We start from the raw sequence: 5,683 nt of genomic DNA, 5'->3' as shown, positions 1-5,683 counted from the left end.
GAACCGAAGACAACTGCAAGGACAAGCACAGGCTAATAAAAATCAGCTGTGGCACTTTCTTTTTTTTGTTTTTTTAAAGCATCCAGCCCCAGATCAGTAGCTACATGCTGGGTGTAAAAGCACCTTTTGGCCCGAGTGACCCTGTCACCCCTCACCAGTGTAACAATCTCACGGTTCAGCTGCAGAGGCTCTCACAGGCCCAGGCTGGCTGTTCCATCAGACTCGGAAATGCTTTTCACAGCTGTATAAGGAAAAAAAAATCCTGGAGGGGTTCAATCCAACTGCCTCCCCCCCCCACACACACACACTCTTATTTGGAACTTAAATACATGATAGCAAGGAAGGAAACACACCCCTGAGGTTAAGTTGCCAGACTTGAACTCAGCGCCCCCAAACATTCCCTGCTCCACTCTGCCACAGGTTTTCAGAGTGACCCTGGACTGATCACTTCACCCCTCCATGCTTCAGTTTCCCAACATAAGATGGGGATAATACATCCAGTGTCTGCCCCCTTTATCTTCCTCTCTTACAGCAAGGAAATTTGGTGCCTGGGAACAAGCCTCTATCCAACTTGGGTAGTGTCATACAAAAAAAGGACTGATACCGAGTACAGCTAAGGTGCTCTTCCACACTGGCTTTGCATCGCATGAGCCACAAGTGAGGCTGGAAAGGGAATAAATACGATAGGGTTGTATTGCAACTCTCTCGAGTCTGCTCAGGAAGATCATGGGTGAAATACTGCCCTCTTAAACCCTTCACATATTCTGTGACTTAGGATGTAGCACCCAAGGCTTACTGGATGCATCACCCAGACCCCATCAGAGCAAACAGGGCTTCCAGCACTAGTCATCTCAGCCCCTGAAACCTAGAGATTTCCCAAGGGCTGGGAGACCTCCCCAGATTCCTGGCCCACCACCAGACCCCCGCCTTTGGGGAAGCAATGCCTGTTTAGGAATAATATGGCAAGAGACAGACAAGACCCACAACTGCTCAGGGGATACCAGACCACAACAAGCCAGCTCCACCCTGCAGACCAACCCTCGGGCGCTGTAGTTTGCATCCCAGGCCCTTCATCTTCTTTTGCTTTTCCACAGTTCTGGCTTCCAGCCGCCGCTTGAATCACCCTGCCAGCCCCCAAAACAACATACTTACACCTGGTCTGATCACGGATGTATCTGCAGCAGGGCAGCCAAGAAGCTGTCCTGTCTCCTTCCATCAATGCTCCACAAGGGCCCAGCTAGGGAATCCATTCCCTGCTGCCGCCTCCTCTCTGCATTTTTCTGTGGTTCACATCATCATTTGTTAAGCACATTACGATGCACTATTTACCTCTGTTTGCAGCTGAGATCTCAGCACATCTCCCCACTTTCTAAATCACTGTGCTCAATAAGATAAAAAACTCATCAGCTCAACACAATGAAGCAATAGCGTCTGGAAAACAGGCTGGGCTGAATTCATGTAACTCCTCCACCCATGGTGACGACGGGGCCAAGTTTCTCCCTGGTGAAGCTTCGCTTGAAGTCAGCAGCCAAATGCAACATAAAAGGGAAGTCCAGCTCCCAAGCGTGCAACAGCCAAGTTACTGACTCAATTAAAGTGTTCAAGGCTCTCTCCAGAGGTGACAACAGCAGAGGAAGGTGCACTGGTTGAAGACTGTGGCATTTAAAAGAGTGGCCTGCTCCCGCCTGCCTAGAATAAAGAACGAGAGCCCTGAAGCAGCAAGACAGGCGAGCCAGCAGGAGCCCAGGAGGGAGAGTCCCCGAGACATCTGGTCTCCATTACACTGCATTACTTCTTGTTTTGCTCAGCATTTATGGTTCACTACATCCCACTCCAGCTAGAGAAAGACCACACTGATCAAGACTGGATGGCGGGGGAAATCTATCAAAGTGATTTCAAGCCGGGTGGCAGAATGCTCCCTCGGCAGCTCTGCCCTTGCTACATCAACCCTGAACTGGCACCTCACTTTTCAGGGTGCTCTGTAATGCTTTGCGAACATGACAGCTTGTCATCCCGAGACATATCACTCTTACTGTATTTCACGGCATACAAGATGCATCTGTGTCTAAAACACACCACCCCAAAATAGGAAAAAGCATGGGGGGGGGGGAAAAATTAACAGAAGTTGACCACGATTCAATTACTCTTTGTTATGTAGCTTTGATGTATAAGATACACTTTCATTCTTGGTTTCCCCTTTCAGGGAAGAAGAAACACATTATGTACTGGGAAATGTAGTCCTTTTTTTAAATAAAGACTGGTAAACTGAGGCATGGAGAAGGGGCAGCAGCCTGCCGGCAATCACACAGTGTTCTGCCACAGTGCACATGCAGGCCACATTTAAAACAATTATCAGGAGAGAGACCACCCCCTCAAGCAGGGGAAAGGAAAACGATTCCAGTATGAAATCCCTTTAACAAGAGATTCTCCTCTTGGCGTCAAGGCAGATAGATTACCAGCCATTTTCACACCTGGCTGCACTAGATGAAGGCTGAACACACTCAGGACAGCTTACTGCATTTAAGCACACACTCCAGACACACCCTGGGGATGGGCCAGCCCGGCAGGTTGCCCCTGCTCTGCAATGAGACCTTTCTTGAACTGCTTTTTCACACAAACTGGAACACCCACCCCCATACTTAGCAGAGGGAGAGGATAATGAAAAAGGCACAGAGAGCAGCAGCTATTTGACGCAGAGTGGGAGAGCTGAGAGGGACTGGTTTGCACAGCGGGAGACACAGAGGGTAGTACTAGGCCTGGCAGTGTGAATGGGCAGGGGGACTGGTACTACAGCCTCAACCCTGCTTCAGACCCACAGCCAGAAAGGTCCCTAGTGCATGCTCAACTTGCTCAACTCTCTGGTGGTGGCCCCCAAGTTCTCGCACTCACTTCGATGTCTGGCCAGAACCAGGGTCTTCATGCTACAGTGCCAGGGGGCAAAATGAGACAAGGGGCCCCAGAACCCAGAGCCAGCTAGACTGTTAAACCTCTTTATTTACACTCTCCAGCTCTTCCATCCGGCAAAGAGTGGCAGTCAGCAGGAGGGGCAACCATGGGCTCAGCCAAGTGGCACATCCAGCAACGGAACCCAGGAGTCCTGCTCCAAGCACGGGAGTGCTCAGGACTCCTTAAGCTACGGATAATCACCCTTTGGAGACTCCAGCCACGTCAAGGTCGCTAGCAGTGTTTGGGCCAACCGATATACAGATGCTCCCTGCCCCCGTAACACTAATCCAGATCTTCACCACCTCTAAATCCGTATGCTTAGCCCTGGCCATGCCGGGCCAGGCGCAGCATTCCCGAGGCAGCAGGCACACAGGGATTTCACATGATGCTCTCGTGTGAGAGTCAGAGCAGCAGCTAGAGGAACCGGGTGCAGGTGGCTCCATCTCACTCAGACTTGGCCCCAAGCTTACACAATCCCTTTCAGCCCCAGCCCAGTGCCCGGCCACATGAGCAGTGTGGTTATAATGCAACATGCAGCTTCCAGGGCAGGCCTGGACTTCAAATATCTGGGCACATGGGCTGAAGTTCCTGCTACCATTCGGCCTCAGAAAAACGTTTGAATGCCAAACATTTGACATCCCTTCATGGTTTCCCAAGGCTCCATTTCAGATGGGGGTCGATTTAGCTCTCTCTCTGCTATTTAACTAGTAACAAGTCAGACCCTCGTGCCATCAGGACAAGGGGGCAAACCTAGATTGGGAAGAAGGCACAAACAACAAGGCAGGAGAAGCCAGAAGCCAGCCATTATAAAACTGATTTCAACAACCTCGCTCTGTAACCGCGATAGGGCACAGAGGAGAGGAGCAGCAAGGTTCTCACGCAAAGGACTCTGCATTCAGTCTCTGCATTAATACTTTGCACCTTCCAGAGACCAAGGCACCTTGCTACCTAGGCATTTAGCCTTCCAGTTGCACAATGAAGAGGAAACTGAGGCACAGAGCACAACTGGCCAGATCACACAAACAGCAGCAGGAACCCCTAGCTGCCTCACTGTCCCCACTCTTCCCTTCTCCAAAAAGCATAAGACAGGACTGAAAAAAAAGAAATCATGTGTTTTTCAAAACAAGCTGCTGATTTACTTTTCCAGCACTAAAAGGCTTGAGGCCCAGTCTCTGGAAGCACAAAGCTGTCCCAGCTCTCACTGACCAACAGGAGCTTGAGGCATTCAGGAAGGAGGCCTTCACAGTCCAGACTACGCAGCATTTGGAAACAAGTCAAACCAAGTCTGGAGGCAGTCTCAGAAGACACAGCACACGCTTCTTCAGCTCGACTGCAGCAGCAACTCGGGCAACCTGGTACTGGCAGCGATGCTTCAGAACAACCGGCCCTTCTCCACACCTCTCATCTCCAAGCCCTTTCTAACCAAGTCATTACTAGCCTCCTTTATTAGGGATAAACGAAGGTCCCACGACAAACAGGTGAATGGCATAATCCGGTTTTGCATGCTCTAATCCAGTAACCCCAATCATTAGGTCCAAATGCTTCGCAAGATGAGACCTTGAAGTGAGCAGACAGGGGACAGCTGGTCCCCAGGGAGTCTCTTGGCTCCCACAAGTCAGAAGATACTTTTTTACCCAAGGTCCCCGGAAGCTCACATTTCTAAATACACAATTTAATACCAAAACTGTATTTCAAAGCTTGTCTAAGTCCACACCTACCATGCAGTCGGTGCAGTAAAAGACAGCACCCACAAAAACCCCTGCCCCTCACACATTTCCTGGATCATCACAGCTACATCAGTCCAACACTGGCATTTTGAGATCAGACTGTGCCTCTGGCTGGTAGAAGCATCTAAACCAAGAGGTCAGGTGCAGCTGACCCTCGGCTGCACAGAGATCCAAACTCAGCTGGGACGCAAGGGGCGCTGTTCGGACTGCTGCAGCTACCACCACCCAGAGGAGGGTGCAGACTTGAACCCCAACTCTGCTGAGCACTTACTGTCCCCCAGGCAACTCTGCGCAGCACTGACTGCTGGCCTCGCACATCAAGCGCAGCATTGCTCTTAAATCCTTGAGTGTCTCTTTCAGGTAACAGCAAAATGCAGGAGGGACAAGCCAGCCCAGGGGAGGGTGTTGGGGTGGGCCCTAGTTTGCCTTGAGCCCTAGCCAAGTGCAATAGAAAGAAGATGATGGGGGGCTGCATCCTGTTCCCAAGAAGCTGCTCTGCACCAGAGCCCCCCGCACCCAGAGACCTGCAGCAGAGACACCACTGACTACACAGCGAGAGGGGTCCTGGGCTAGGATGGCTCCAGGTCCCAGCCCCACCTGTGCACCTCCCGCAGTTCCTTATAGCACGGTCCAAACCCACCCCAAAGCTGCTTGGACAAAGCTGGAGGCACGGACAGGACAGGGCTGTGCGCTGGGGCATTACCTGAGGCGCTCTCCCCCGACGGAGCCGCTGCTCCCTCCGCATGTGCTGCCCCGCGAGGCCGGACGAGCCGCTCATCTTCGCACCGTGTCAGGGATGGTCCCCACAGGCTGGCGGAGAGAAGGCAGCGAAGGGCCATGAGGGTCCGCTGGCACCGAGACCCCCCAGCCCGCCTGGGGGACGCACTCCCCCCACATGCGCACACCCCCCAGAACCCCGTACACACACACACCCCCTACTCTCTCATCGCAACAAGCAGGTTCCCCCACTCGCACACATGCACCTGCATGCATCCCCCCACATACACCAC

General features: G+C 52.1%; 1 protein-coding gene across 1 annotated transcript in view; it reads right to left on the bottom strand.

The window, feature by feature from the left end:
* The window catches only part of LOC102369174 (phosphatidylinositol 4-kinase beta-like), a 39,776-nt gene extending 34,141 nt beyond the window's left edge, over nt 1-5,635 (bottom strand). Inside the window, 1 exon segment of the mRNA XM_014526008.2 lies at nt 5,377-5,635. The gene's annotated coding sequence lies outside the window, so the exon portion shown is untranslated.
* Nucleotides 5,636-5,683: the final 48 nt, after the last annotated feature.

This window comes from Alligator sinensis, unplaced genomic scaffold (assembly GCF_000455745.1).
Source record: "Alligator sinensis unplaced genomic scaffold, ASM45574v1 scaffold880_2, whole genome shotgun sequence".
Taxonomy (NCBI): domain Eukaryota; kingdom Metazoa; phylum Chordata; order Crocodylia; family Alligatoridae; genus Alligator; species Alligator sinensis.
Note: the sequence above shows the minus strand (reverse complement) of the source record. Positions and strands in the feature narration are given on the sequence as shown.